General features: G+C 47.8%; 1 long non-coding RNA gene across 1 annotated transcript; it reads right to left on the reverse strand.

Moving 5' to 3' along the window:
- Window positions 1-573: 573 nt before the first annotated feature.
- Window positions 574-14,819, reverse strand: LOC134911813 (uncharacterized). Its single transcript, XR_010176862.1, has 2 exons — window positions 14,671-14,819; window positions 574-1,421 (listed from the first exon to the last, which is right to left on the reverse strand). It is a non-coding gene; the product is annotated as an uncharacterized LOC134911813 (long non-coding RNA).
- Between the last annotated feature and the right edge of the window lie 950 nt (window positions 14,820-15,769).

The raw sequence follows: 15,769 nt of genomic DNA on the forward strand, positions 1-15,769 counted from the left end.
GTTAATGTGTAGGAGCGGACTTTTACAAGTTAGGAACAGCAGCAACAGGTCTGATGGAATCCAGTCAGGGCTTTAGCCGAGTCTTGTAACCCACAGCTGGGCTAATCAATTCACCTTGTCTACGGTCTTTAAAAATGTGTTTTGTTCACTAGTTGAGGGTTCTTGAGGGTTCCTCATGCCAGCAAGTGGTCAGGGGATAGATGGGAGTCTGAGGTTACATTAGGAGCCATTTGGAATATGCACGGTTTGCGATTACCAGAACCAATAATGTTATTCTGCTGTTTAAAGAACTGCCTGTAAAACCTGACCTGCAAAACCTGCATGTAAAGCTGTATCCTGCGCGAGATGGAAATAAAGTGTGTTGGATTATACTCCATCTATGCGATTCCTGTCACAATATATATATATTTATATAAGTGTGTTTCATTTTTGTAATTACAACTGTAGAAGTTCTCAGCGTGCAGAAGTACATATGGTATTTGCATAAATTGCTAATCAACTTGTGCGCTATTATCTTTATTCACTTATAAAATGCCTAGCTTAATGGGAAAATAAGATACGACAAGCTAACTGTTGCACAGTTACCATAATAGCTTTATTAGTCATGTTTCAACGCAGAGGCAGGATTTCACACAAAACCATTGTCAAAATTCAGCTATGGAATCTTTATCTATTACCGCACTCCTGCCTTTCAGTAACGTATTCAGACTACACCTCAGGACTTCTCCATGAAAACTGGGAACACAAACATAAAGTAGACTTTAGATATTTTCGATGGATTTAATGCAGAGAACGGCGTCCTGCTGTGGCTTATAAAGTATCATCGGCATTTCAAGTACACAGCGCTCTGCAAAGTAAAGACCACCTTTACAGATGGGTTTGTAAAAGAATACTTTCCAATACTCACCATTCAAATATTTATAAGACAGCAGATCATTCTCCAAGAGGTATTCACTTAATGGTTACACTTTTATAGGTATGTGATCTATTATTCAGAATACTTGGGACTTTGTGGAAAATCTCTCCATTTTAGAAGATCGCTGTGAAAACCTGAGTCCTCCTTTCTCTTTGCTAACCTTGCTTTCTCTCGTTTCCAAGCCTTATATCCAAATTTATCCTTGTTTTTGTTTGCTCATTATCCAGTTTTGCTGCTTTATATCTTGTTTCCTTCACTATGCTTCTGTATTTAAGCCGGGTGTGGATCATAGGGTCGGCAGTAACATGGTCGACAGTCATTAGGTTGACCACTATTGGTCGACAGTGACTAGGTCGACACCTGAATTAGGTCAACACGGTCATTAGGCCGACATGAACAAGGTCAACATGAGTTGTTTTTTTGTTGTTGTTTTTTTAAATTGGTGTTTTCTTCGTAAAGTGACCGGGAACCCCAATTAGTGCACCGCTGCACTTGACACAGGTTACTATTCCAAATCGTAGTCCACGTGGATTGTAAAGTATGAAAAAGGGAAAAAGAAAAAAAAAATGAGAAGAAAAAAAAAATTGTGACTCACGTCGACCATTTTCCATGTTGACCTATTGACCATGTCGGCCAATAGTGGTCAACATAAAAAACAGATCCCATTTAAGCCAGCAATGAGATCATTATAATGTTACTGGTTCTATATTACCCTCATTGTTACGTTACTGTATTTGTGTATGAATACTACTTGTTGTTTTAGGACATAGTGTTATATTTTTACATGCGTTACATTTATCCCTTTTGTACTACCACTCTATACGTCAGGGTGGAATTTTTGTGGCATCCTACAAATCATCAAAAATTAAGAAAAATTTTTTTTTCATGAGAAATTATCTACTTTTTGATTTTTTAGCTTTTTTAACATTTCTGTGTATCAGTTTAACAGATTCCACACATCACACATGTATATGAGAAATAAAACCTAACAGCACGGGATTATGGTGATGTAGCTGCCCGGGGTTTCTGTTTATTTATTTACATAGTCAAGTTTACCTATAAAACTAAACACAATAACAACATTATGCAACATTTATAGTGGGACTACATTCTCTTGTCCAGAAGCCAAAAGGACCCCATACACTACTGCGACATGTCCATCTGACATGTCGCAGGCGATCACCCCTGCCCGCCTCCCGGTGAGCAGGATCGCCCAGGATACATCGTATGCTGTCCTTTTGCATACGATGTATCTTGGGCGATCCCAGCCATGCCTGCGGGTTCGGACCAGATTGACTGTGCAGCACACTCAATCTGAAGGATCTGATCCGATGCTCACGGGAACGCACATCGGATCGGATCGGAAACGCCTCCAAAATCCCCGATTTCATCCGATATATCGGGCTGAATGTCTGAAATCGGGCATCATCGTCCTAGTGTATGGGGCCCTTTAGACTTTGATACTGTGAATGTCCATCAGCTTTTCCAGGCAGGCAAGTGAAATATTTTCCATGCTAGTTGCCCGATCCTAGTTGAAGATCCAGGGGGTATATTTACTAAAGAGCAGGTTAATAGCAGCAGAGATTTTTCCCATAGCAACCAATCAGATTCAACTTATAATTTCTCTGACGTCCTAAGTGGATGCTGGGACTCCGTAAGGACCATGGGGAATAGCGGCTCCGCAGGAGACTGGGCACAACTAAAGAAAGCTTTAGGACTAGCTGGTGTGCACTGGCTCCTCCCACTAAGACCCTCCTCCAGACCCCAGTTAGATTCTTGTGCCCGGCTGAGCTGGATGCACACTAGGGGCTCTCCTGAGCTCCTAGAAAGAAAGTATATTTTAGGTTTTTTATTTTACAGTGAGATCTGCTGGCAACAGACTCACTGCAGCGAGGGACTAAGGGGAGAAGAAGCGAACCTACCTAACTGGTGGTAGCTTGGGCTTCTTAGGCTACTGGACACCATTAGCTCCAGAGGGATCGACCGCATGGAACCGGCCATTGATGTTCGGTCCCGGAGCCGCGCCGCCGGCCCCCTTACAGAGCTAGAAGCAAGAAGAGTCCGGAAAATCGGCGGCAGAAGACATCAGTCTTCACCAAGGTAGCGCACAGCACTGCAGCTGTGCGCCATTGCTCCTCATACACACTTCACACTCCGGTCACTGAGGGTGCAGGGCGCTGGGGGGGGGCGCCATGAGCAGCAATAAAACACCTTGGCTGGCAAATATATCACAATATATAGCCCCAGAGGCTATATATATATATATATATATATATATATATATATATATATATATATATATATATGATAAATACCCCTGCCAGAATCCATAAAAAAGCGGGAGAAAAGTCCGCGAAAAAGGGGCGGGGCTATCTCCCTCAGCACACTGGCGCCATTTTCTCTTCACAGTGCAGCTGGAAGACAGCTCCCCAGGCTCTCCCCTGTAGTTTTCAGGCTCAAAGGGTTAAAAAGAGAGGGGGGGCACTAAATTTAGGCGCAATATTGTTTATACAAGCAGCTATTGGGGGAAAAATCACTCAGATATAGTGTTAAATTTAATCCCTGCATTATATAGCGCTCTGGTGTGTGCTGGCATACTCTCTCTCTGTCTCCCCAAAGGACTTTGTGGGGTCCCGTCCTCAGTCAGAGCATTCCCTGTGTGTGTGCTGTGTCGGTACGGCTGTGTCGACATGTGGGATGAGGAAGGTTACGTGGAGGTGGAGCAGAGGCCGATAAATGGGATGTCGCCCCCTGTGGGGCCGACACCAGAGTGGATGGATAGGTGGAAGGTATTAACCGACAATGTCAACTCCTTACATAGAAGGCTGGATGACGTAAAACAGCTGTGGGACAGCCGGCTTCTCAGCCCGCGCCTGCCCAGGCGTCTCAAAGGCCATCAGGGGCTCAAAAAAGCGCCCGTTACCTCAGATGGCAGACACAGATGTCGACACGGAGTCTGACTCCAGTGTCGACGAGGTTGAGACATATACACAATCCACTAGGAACATCCGTTACATGATCTCGGCAATGAAAAATGTGTTACGCATTTCTGACATGAACCCAAGTACCACATAAAAGGGGTTTTATTTTTGGGGAGAAAAAGCAGCCAGTGTTTTGTTCCCCCATCAGATGAATGAATGAAGTGTGTAAAGTAGCGTGGGATCCCCCGATAAGAAACTGGTAATTTCTAAAAGTTACTGATGGCGTACCCTTTCCCGCCAGAGGATAGGTCACGTTGGGAGATATCCCTTAGGGTGGATAAGGCGCTCACACGTTTGTCAAAAAAGGTGGCACTGCCGTCTTAGGATACGGCCACCTTGAAGGAGCCTGCTGATAAAAAGCAGGAGGCTATCCTGAAGTCTGTATATACACACTCAGGTTATATACTGAGACCTGCAATTGCCACAGCATAAATAGTGCTGCTGCAGCGTGGTCTGATACCCAGTCAGATAATATTAATACTCTAAGACAGGGATAATAGTTTGCTAACATAGAGCATATTAAAGACGTCGTCTTAGATATAAAGGATGCACAGAGGGATATTTGCCGGCTGGCATCCAGAATTAATGCAATGTCCATTCTGCCAGGAGGGTATTAGAAACCCGGCAGTGGACAGGTGATGCTGCCTATAAAAGGCACATGGAGATTCTGCCTTATAAGGGTGAGGAATTGTTTGGGGATGGTCTCTGGGACCTCGTATCCACAGCAACAGCTGGGAAGAAAAATTTTTACCTCAGGTTTCCTCACAGCCTAAGAAAGCACTGTATTTTCAGGTACAGTCCTTTCGGCTTCAGAAAAGCAAGCGGGTCAAAGGCGCTTCCTTTCTGCACAGAGACAAGGGGAGAAGGAAAAAGCTGCACCAGCAGCCAGTTCCCAGGATCAAAAATCTTCCCCCGCTTCCTCTGAGTCCACCGCATGACGTTGGGGCTCCACAGGTGGAGACAGGTGCGGTAGGGGCGCGTCTCGGGAACTTCAGGGACCAGTGGGCTTGCCCACAGGTGGATCCCTAGGTTCTGCAAATAGTATCACAGGGATACAGGCTGGAGTTCGAGGCGACTCCCCCTCGCCGTTACCTCACATCAGCCTTGCCTGCTGCCCTCGGAGAAAGCTAGTACTGGCGGCAATTCACAAGCTATACTTCCAGCAGGTGAAATCAAGGTACCCCTCCTTCAACAAGGCCGGGGTTACTATTCCAAAATGTTGTGGTACCGAAACCGGACGGTTCGGTGAGACCCATTCTAAAATTGAAAGCCTTGAACACTTATATACGAAGGTTCAAGTTCAAAATGGAATCGCTCAGGGCGATTATTGCAAGCCTGGAGAATTTCATGGTATCACTGGACATCAAGGATGCTTACCTGCATGTCCCTATTTACCCTCTTCACCAGGAGTACCTCAAAATTGTGGTACAGGATTGTTATTACCAATTCCAGACGTTGCCGTTGGTCTGTCCCCGGCACAGAGGTATTTACCAAGGTAATGGCCGAAATAATTATCCCGTACTTGGACGATCTCTTTATAAAGGCGAGGTCCAGGGAGCAGTTGTTCGGCGGAGTAGCACTATCTCGGGAAGTGCTACAACAGCACGGCTGGATTCTGAATATTCCAAAGTCGCAGCTGGTCCCTACGACGCGTCTACTGTTCCTGGGTATGGTTCTGGACACAGAACAGGATAAAAAGGGTTTCTCCCGGGGAGAAGTCCAAGGAGTTGTCAGGATAAAAAGGGTTTCTCCCGGGGAGAAGTCCAAGGAGTTGTCGTCTCTAGACAGAGACCTCCTAATACGTATACAGGTGTCGGTGCATCAATGCACGCAAGCCCTGGGAAGGATGGTAGCTTCTTACAAAGAAATTCCATTCGCCAGGTCCCATGCAAGGATTTTCCAGTGGGATCTGTTGGACAAGTGGTCCGGGTCGCATCTTCAGATGCATCGGCGGATAACCATGTCTCCAAGGGCCAGGGTGTCGCTGTTGTGGTGGCTGCAGAGTGCTCATCTTCTAGGGGGCCGCAGATTCGGCATACAGGACTGGGTCCTGGTGACAACGGATGCCAGCCTTCGAGGCTGGGGGGCAGTCACACAGGGAAGAAACTTCCAAGGCTATGGAAAAGTCAGGAGACTTCCCTACACATAAATATTCTGGAACTAAGGGCCATTTACAATGCCCTAAGTCAGGCTAGACCCCTGCTTCAACACCGGCCGGTGCTGATCCAGTCAGACAACATCACGGCGGTCGCTCATGTAAACCGACAGGGCGGCACAAGAAGCAGGATGGCGATGGCAGAAGCCACAAGGGTTCTCCGATGGGCGGAAAATCATGTGTTAGCACTGTCAGCAGTGTTCATTCCCGGAGTGGTCAACTGAGAAGCAGACTTTCTCAGAAGACACGACCTCCACCCGGGAGAGTGGGGACTTCATCCAGAAGTTTTCCAAATGATTGTACACAGTTGGGAAAGGCCACAGGTGGACATGATGGCGTCCCGCCTCAACAAAAAGCTACAAAGATATTGCGCCAGGTCAAGCGACCCTCAGGCGATAGCTGTGGACGCTCTGGTAACACCGTGGGTGTACCAGTCGGTGTATGTGTTCCCTTCTCTGCCTCTCTTACCCAGGGTAATGAGAATAATATGAAGGAGAGGAGTAAGAACTATACTCATTGTTCCGGGTTGGCCAAGAAGAGCTTGGTAACCAGAACTCCAAGAAATGATCTCAGAGGACCCATGGCCTCTGCCGCTCAGACAGGACCTGCTGCAGCAGGGGGCCTGTCTGTTCCAAGACGTACCGCGGCTGCGTTTGACGGCATGGCGGTTGAACGCCGGATCCTGAAGGAAAAGGGCATTCCGGAGGAAGTTATCCCTACGCTATTTAAAGCTAGGAAAGAAGTGAACGCAAACCATTATAACCGCATATGGTGGAAATATGTTGCGTGCTGTGAGGCTAGGAAGGCCCCAAAGGAGAAATTTCAGCTAGGTCGATTTCTGCACTTCCTACAGTCAGAGGTGACTATGGGCCTAAAATTGGGTTCCATGAAGGTCCAGATTTCGGCTCTATCGATTTTCTTCCAAAATAGAACTGGCTTCACTGCCTGAAGTTCGGACTTTTGTTAAGGGAGTGCTGCATGGTCAGCCCCCGTTTGTGCCTCAAGTGGCACCGTGGGATCTCAACGTGGTGTTGGATTTCCTGAAGTCGCATTGGGTTGAGCCACTTAAATCCGTGGAGCTACAATACCTCACGTGGAAAGGGGTCATGCTGTGGGCCGTGGCGTCGGCCAGGCGTGTATCAGAATTGGCGGCTTTGTCATACAAAAGCCCTTATCTGTATTTTATATGGATAAGGCGGAATTGAGGACTCGTTCCCAATTCCTTCCTAAGGTGGTATCAGTTTTTCATGTGAACCAACCTATTGTGGTGCCTGCGGCTACTTGGGACTTGGAGGATTCCAAGTTACTGGACGTAGTCAGGGCCCTGAAAAGTATATGTTTCCAGGACGGCTGGAGTCAGGAAAACTGACTCGCTATTTATCCTGTATGCACCCAACAAGCTGGGTGCTCCTGCTTCGAAGCAGACTATTGCTTGCTGGATCTGTAGCACGATTCAACTTGCACATGCTGCGGCTGGACTGCCGCACCCTAAATCTGTAAAAGCCCATTCCACGAGGAAAGTGGGCTCTTCTTGGGCGACTGCCCGAGGGGTCTCGGCTTTACAACTTTGCCGAGCTGTTACTTGGTCGGGTTCAAACATTTTTGCAACAGTCTACAAGTTTGATACCCTGGCTGAGGAGGACCTAGAGTTTGCTCATTCGGTGCTGCAGAGTCATCCGCACTCTCCCGCCCGTTTGGGAGCTTTGGTATAATCCCCATGGTCCTTACGGAGTCCCAGCATCCACTTAGGACGTCAGAGAAAATAAGATTTTACTCACCGGTAAATCTATTTCTCGTAGTCCGTAGTGGATGCTGGGCGCCCATCCCAAGTGCGGATTGTCTGCAATACTTGTTTATAGTTATTGCCTAACTAAAGGGTTATTGTTGAGCCATCTGTTGAGAGGCTCAGTTATATTTCATACTGTTAACTGGGTGTAGTATCACGAGTTATACGGTGTGATTGGTGTGGCTGGTATGAGTCTTACCCGGGATTCAAAATCCTTCCTATTTGTGTCAGCTCTTCCGGGCACAGTATCCTAACTGAGGTCTGGAGGAGGGTCTTAGTGGGAGGAGCCAGTGCACACCAGGTAGTCCTAAAGCTTTCTTTAGTTGTGCCCAGTCTCCTGCGGAGCCGCTATTCCCCATGGTCCTTACGGAGTCCCAGCATCCACTACGGACTACGAGAAATAGATTTACCGGTGAGTAAAATCTTATTTTTTCTAGCACCTTCTAGAAGATAATAGCTAGAATCCGATTTGTTGTCATGGGCAACATCTCCACTTCTCTAAACCCGCACTTTAGTAAATATACACCCAGGAGTCTGATGTTAAATGTAAATCCCTGCCAAAGCGCAAAGTCAGTAATGTATGTCAATACATTAAACAGGTAATTAATTAGATCATGATAAAGTCCAGGTGAAGCCCTACCATATTGCCACCACTTTCTGATTAAGGTGATGGAAAGTCTCCTATTTACACTATGAGCAAATCGAAGTGCCAAGTCCCCTAGATGCACCTGACAACTCCCGACAGCTCTTTCCCCTCTAGTATTGAGCAAGCGCCAATGCAAGCACCCAAGGAGACAGGGAATATGGGCAAATCTGCTTTCTATGCTAACCGCCCAGTTATAGCAGCACCAAGATCTCCAATGAAGGCAATGGGTAAAGGTTTGTATGATGTATCTATCTACTGTGACGGTTCTTAGTCACTGTAACTGTGGAGCGCGTTGCTTTCTTTCGGCTCACTTTCATTTCATTCTTGCAAACACTTATTTTATCAAAAGCAATAAAACGTAAGATGTATGGTTGCGTTGCTGGGTTGCACTATGTCATAGTGTGTACCTAGCTTTATGAGATAAGGGAAGGAATGGAACAAGAGAAGGACGGACATTTCTCTGACGTCCTAGTGGATGCTGGGTACTCCGTAAGGACCATGGGGAGTAGACGGGCTCCGCAGGAGACTGGGCACTCTAAAAGAAAGATTAGGTACTATCTGGTGTGCACTGGCTCCTCCCTCTATGCCCCTCCTCCAGATCTCAGTTAGAATCTGTGCCCGGCTCGAGCTGGTTGCACACTAGGGGCTCTCCTGAGCTCCTAGAAAAGAAAGTATTTATTAGGTTTTTTATTTTCAGTGAGATCTGCTGGCAACAGACTCACTGCTACGAGGGACTTAGGGGAGAGAAGCAAACCTACCTGCTTGCAGCTAGCTTGGGCTTCTAGGCTACTGGACACCATTAGCTCCAGAGGGATCGAACAGAGGCCCAGCCTCGGTCGTCCGGTCCCGGAGCCGCGCCGCCGTCCCCCTTGCAGAGCCAGAAGCAAGAAGAACGTCCTGGAAATCGCCGGCTGAAGACTCCGGTCTTCATTAAGGTAGCGCACAGCACTGCAGCTGTGCGCCATTGCTCCCCATACACACCACATACTCCGGTCACTGATGGGTGCAGGGCGCTGGGGGGGGGGGCGCCCTGGGCTGCAATTAGATTACCTTAAAATGGCAAAAAACACATAATATAGTCTAATAAACTATATATGTGTAAAAATCCCCTGCCATAATATTAATATAAAGAGCGGGAGAAGCCCGCCGAAAAAGGGGTGGGGCTATCTCCCTCAGCACACTGGCGCCATTTTCTCTTCACAGCTCTGCTGGAAGGACGCTCCCCAGGCTCTCCCCTGCAGTTTCCAGGCTCAATAGGGTAAAAAAGAGAGGGGGGGCACTAAATTTAGGCGCAAAACTGTGTATTATAGCTGCTATAGGGAAAATCACTGTGTAGTGTAAATCCCTGTTTATATAGCGCTGTGGTGTGTGCTGGCATACTCTCTCTCTGTCTCCCCAAAGGACTCTGTGGGGTCCTGTCCTCAGTCAGAGCATTCCCTGTGTGTGTGCGGTGTGTCGGTACGGCTGTGTCGACATGTTTGATGAGGAGGCTTATGTGGAGGCGGAGCAGGTGCCGATAAGTGTGATGTCACCCCCTGCGGGGTCGACACCAGAGTGGATGGATATGTGGAAGGTATTAACCGACAGTGTCAACTCCTTACATAAAAGGCTGGATGACGTAACAGCCGTGGGACAGCCGGCTTCTCAGCCCGTGCCTGCCCAGGCGTCTCAAAGACCATCAGGGGCTCACAAACGCCCGCTACCTCAGATGGCAGACACAGATGTCGACACGGAGTCTGACTCCAGTGTCGACGAGGATGAGACATATACACAATCCACAAGGGGCATACGTTGCATGATTACGGCAATAAAAAATGTATTGCACATTTCTGACATTAACCCAGGTACCACTAAAAAGGGTATTATGTTTGGGGAGAAAAAGCAGCCAGTGTTTTTTCCCCCATCAGATGAGTTGAATGAAGTGTGTGAAGAAGCGTGGGGTTCCCCCGATAAGAAACTGGTAATTTCTAAAAAGTTACTGATGGCGTACCCTTTCCCGCCAGAGGATAGGTCACGTTGGGAGATATCTCCTAGGGTGGATAAGGCGCTCACACGCTTGTCATAAAAGGTGGCACTGCCGTCTCAGGATACGGCCGCCTTGAAGGAGCCTGCTGATAGAAAGCAGGAGGCTATCCTGAAGTCTGTATATACACACTCAGGTACTATACTGAGACCTGCAATTGCTTCAGCATGGATGTGTAGTGCTGCTGCAGCGTGGTCTGATACCCTGTCAGATAATATGGATACCCTCGACAGGGATACTATGTTGCTAACCATAGAGCATATTAAAGACGTCGTCTTACATATGAGGGATGAACAGAGGGATATTTGCCGGCTGGCATCTAGAATTAATGCAATGTCCATTTCTGCCAGGAGGGTATTATGGACCCGGCAGTGGACAGGTGATGCTGATTCTAAAAGGCACATGGAGGTTTTGCCTTATAAGGGTGAGGAATTGTTTGGGGATGGTCTCTCGGACCTCGTATCCACAGCAACAGCTGGGAAATCGACATTTTTACCTCAGGCTCCCTCACAACCTAAGAAAGCACCGTACTATCAGGTACAGTCCTTTCGGCCTCAGAAAGGCAAGCGGATCGAAGGTGCTTCCTTTCTGCCCAGAGGCAGGGGGAGAGGGAAAAAGCTGCACCAGACAGCCAGTTCCCAGGAACAAAAATCCTCCCCTGCTTCTACTACGTCCACCGCATGACGCTGGGGCTCCACAGACGGAGCCAGGTGCGGTGGAGGTGCGTCTCCGGAACTTCAGCGACCAGTGGGTTCGCTCACAGGTGGATCTCTGGGTTCTACAAGTGGTATCTCAGGGATACAAGCTGGAATTCGAGGCGTCTCCCCCTCGCGTTACCTCAAATCAGCCTTGCCAGCTACTCCCCAGGACAGGGAGGTAGTACTGGCGGCAATTCACAAGCTGTACCTCCAGCAGGTGATAATACAAGTTCCCCTCCTTCAACAGGGGCGGGGTTACTATTCCACAATGTTTGTGGTACCGAAACCAGACGGTTCGGTGAGACCCATTCTAGATTTGAAATCCTTGAACACTTATATAAGGAAGTTCAAGTTCAAAATGGAATCGCTCAGGGCGGTTATTGCAAGCCTGGAAGAGGGGGATTACATGGTATCACTGGACATCATGGATGCTTACCTATATGTCCCCATTTACCCACCTCACCAGGAGTACCTCAAGGTTGTGGTACATTACTGCCATTACCAATTCCAGACGTTGCCGTTTGGTCTGTCCACGGCACCGAGGGTGTGTTCCAAGGTAATAGCCAAAATGATGATACTCCTTCGAAAGAAGGGAGTTATAATTATCCCGTACTTGGACGATCTCCTTATAAAGGCGAGGTCCAAGGAGCAGTCGTTGATCGGAGTAGCACTCTCTCAGGAAGTGCTACAACAGCACGGCGGGATTCTGAATATCCCAAAGTCGCAGCTGGTTCCTACGACGCGTCTGCTGATATTGGGCATGTTTCTGGACACAGAACAGAAGAAGGTGTTTCTCCCGGAGGAGAAGGCCAAGGAGTTGTCATCTCTGGTCAGAGACCTCCTGAAACCAAGAACAGGTGTCGGTGCATCATTGCACGCGAGTCCTGGAAAAGATGGTAGCTTCTTACGAAGCAATTCCCTTCGGCAGGTTCCATGCAAGGAACTTTCAGTGGGACCTGTTAGACAAGTGAGGATCGCATCTTCAGATGCATCGGCTGATCACCCTGTCCCCGAGGGCCAGGGTGTCTCTGCTGTGGTGGCTGCAGAGTGCTCATCTTCTCGAGGGCCGCAGATTCGGCATTCAGGACTGGGTCCTGGTGACCACGGATGCAAGCCTCAGAGGTTGGGGAGCAGTCACTCAGGGAAGAAATTTCCAAGGACAATGGTCGAGTCAGGAGACTTCCCTACACATAAATATTCTGGACCTAAGGGCCAGTTACAATGCCCTAAGGCAAGCAGAACCCCTGCTTCAAAACCAGCCGGTGCTGATTCAGTCAGACAACATCACGGCTGTCGCCCATGTAAACCGACAAGGCGGCACAAGAAGCAGGATGGCGTTGGCAGAAGCCACAAGGATTCTCCGATGGGCGGAGTATCACGTGCTAACACTGTCAGCAGTGTTCATTCCGGGTGTGGAAAACTAGGAAGTAGACTTCCTCAGCAGGCACGACCTCCACCCGGGAGAGTGGGGACTTCATCCAGAAGTCTTCACGCAGATTGTGAACCGTTGGGAACGGCCACAGGTGGACATGATGGCGTCCCGCCTCAACAAAAAAGCTAAAAAATATTGCGTCAGGTCAAGAGACCCTCAGGCGATAGCTGTGGACGCACTAGTGACACCGTGGGTGTACCAGTCAGTTGATGTGTTCCCTCCTCTTCCTCTCATACCCAAGGTACTGAGGATAGTAAGTAAAAGAAGAGTAAGAACTATACTCGTAGTTCCGGATTGGCCAAGAAGAACTTGGTACCCAGAACTACAAGAAATGATCTCGGAGGACCCATGGCCTCTGTCTCTCAGACAGGACCTGTTACTGCAGGGGCCCTGTCTGTTCCAAGACTTACCGCGGCTGCGTTTGAAGGCTTGGCGGTTGAACGCCGGATCCGAACGGAAAAAGGGCGTTCCAGATGAAGTGATTCCTACGCTGTTAAAGGCTAGGAAAGACGCTGCCTGAAGTTCAGACGTTGTTAAGGGAGTGCTGCATATTCCGCCCCCTTTTGTGCCTCCAGTGGCACCTTGGGATCTCAACGTAGTGTTGGATTTCCTAAAATCACATTGTTTTGAGCCACTTCAGAACGTGGAGTTGAAGTATCTCACGTGGAAAGTGGTCATATATATATTTGGCCTTGGCTTCGGCTAGGCGTGTGTCAGAATTGGCGGCTTTGTCATGTGAAAGCCCATATCTGATCTTCCATATGGACAGGGCTGAATTGAGGACTCGTCCCCAATTTCTCCCTAAGGTGGTATCAGCGTTTCATTTGAACCAACCTATTGTGGTGCCTGCGGCTACTCGGGACTTGGAGGCCTCCAAGTTGCTGGATGTAGTCCGGGCCCTGAAAATCTATGTTTCCAGGACGGCTAGAGTCAGAAATACTGACTCGCTGTTATCCTGCATGCACCCAACAAGCTGGGTGCTCCTGCTTCTAAGCAGTCTATTGCTCGCTGGATCTGTAGCACGATTCAACTTGCACATTCTGCGGCTGGACTGCCGCATCCTAAATCAGTAAAAGCCCATTCCACGGGGAAGGGGGCTCTTCTTGAGCGGCTGCCCAAGGGGTCTCGGCATTACAACTTTGCCGAGCTGCTACCTGGTCGGGGTCAAACACGTTTGCAAAATTCTACAAGTTTGATACCCTGGCTGAGGAGGACCTTGAGTTTGCTCAGGCGGTGCTGCAGAGTCATCCGCACTCTCCCGCCCGTTTGGGAGCTTTGGTATAATCCCCATGGTCCTTACGGAGTACCCAGCATCCACTAGGACGTCAGAGAAAATAAGAATTTACTCACCGGTAATTCTATTTCTCGTAGTCCGTAGTGGATGCTGGGAGCAGTTTCCCTAACTGAGGTCTGGAGGAGGGGCATAGAGGGAGGAGCCAGTGCACACCAGATAGTACCTAATCTTTCTTTTAGAGTGCCCAGTCTCCTGCGGAGCCCGTCTATTCCCCCATGGTCCTTACGGAGTACCCAGCATCCACTACGGACTACGAGAAATAGAATTACCGGTGAGTAAATTCTTATTTTCTCATGACAGTTTACATCCTAAAGGTGAGTAGTGGGTGGGTTGTGGAGATACATAGGGTTTAAGGAAGTAGGAGGAAAAAACTGGATCAGGCAAAGGAGGTAGGCTTTGGTCTTGTCTGACGCCCAGACCAACCATAGATGCTTGCACAGATGATTTTATCATCCACAGCATTTATTAATTGCCCAATTCCCTGCTTTTCCAATTGCCTGCTGCTAACTCATACTTTTACATGCCAGTGTTTCCAAACCTCGATTCTCTGGGAACACTAATAGTCCAGGTTTTAAAGATAGCATTACATGAACACAGGTGACTGATTTGGTACCTCCGTTATTTTCATCTAACCATCTGCTCAATCATGGGTAGCCTTAAAACCTGGATTGTTAGTGTGCCTGGAGGACTGAGGTTGGGAATCTCTGGTCTATGCTGTAGCCTGGAATTCCCTGCATACCAGTCCAGTTTCTTCTGAATTCTGTAATATTCTTATGTTCTTCAGCTGTACATTGGAGCAATACATACAGGTCAGTCCTCGTCTGTACTGTGAAACTGCACCTGAAACATTATCACAACTTTGAAGTGAAAACATTCTCTTTGATTTTGTGCTTCTTGGCAAATGTTTCTATGCATAGAACAAAACACAGAATATAGAGATGGGCACAGACACTTACATTATCATATTTGTATAGTGCTTTAGATTTTCAATGTCCTTTTGCAGAGCTGAGGTTTTATGAATATAATATATTGCGCTGACAGCATGCATTAACACATGAGAAATAGGTTGTTTTAAGTCTGGAATTAAAATTTGAGTATACATTGGTGGGAATGTGAGAAACAGTTCAATTGATTTTAAATGCAATTTTCTGTAATTAGTCAGTGGCTGCAAAATGCATTATCAGTGGAGAAATGTTAATGAACCCTTAATGTTAGGATTTTTCAAAACTGCTTGACTGGAACACTTGGGGGGTATACAATTACTCCCGGTAAATGACTGCGGGTAATTTGTATTGCTGGGGGCTATCCAATTAGCCCCAATGCAGCGTGCTCCTCCCCCTGATGCTGGCACTTGTCAGGGATTATGCTTCGGGTGCCTGAGCATAATTGATAAAGCTAAATATTTATCTTATTTAAAACCCTTTAAGAGGTCTAAGAACACTGTACGCTATTGACGTATGGAGTACCGTAAGGGTACGCACGTTGCGTAACAATCGCTTAGCCGTGGTCGAGACGCTCAAGCGTCACGTTCGCTCACGGCCAAGAGATCACAGGCAGGCACGCTATTGGCTGCCGACTAACGTAATGGTTCGCTATAGCGTAGCGGACGCTCGGGACCACGAGGAGATCACCAGCGGCGCAGACGCTCACAATGTTAAACCTTTATATCTAAACCATAAACAATGTAATATGCAGTAAAACCTTAGTGTAGAGATAGGGTGTAGATGCAACACAGTGTAACCTTATTAACTTAAAAGCTGTTCGAGCGTCACCGACGCTCTGAGAATACTTAACACTATAAGAAATACACAACTACCGGGCTTAGGGTCTAACGCCTT

Source organism: Pseudophryne corroboree, chromosome 4, assembly GCF_028390025.1.
Source record: "Pseudophryne corroboree isolate aPseCor3 chromosome 4, aPseCor3.hap2, whole genome shotgun sequence".
NCBI lineage: Eukaryota > Metazoa > Chordata > Amphibia > Anura > Myobatrachidae > Pseudophryne > Pseudophryne corroboree.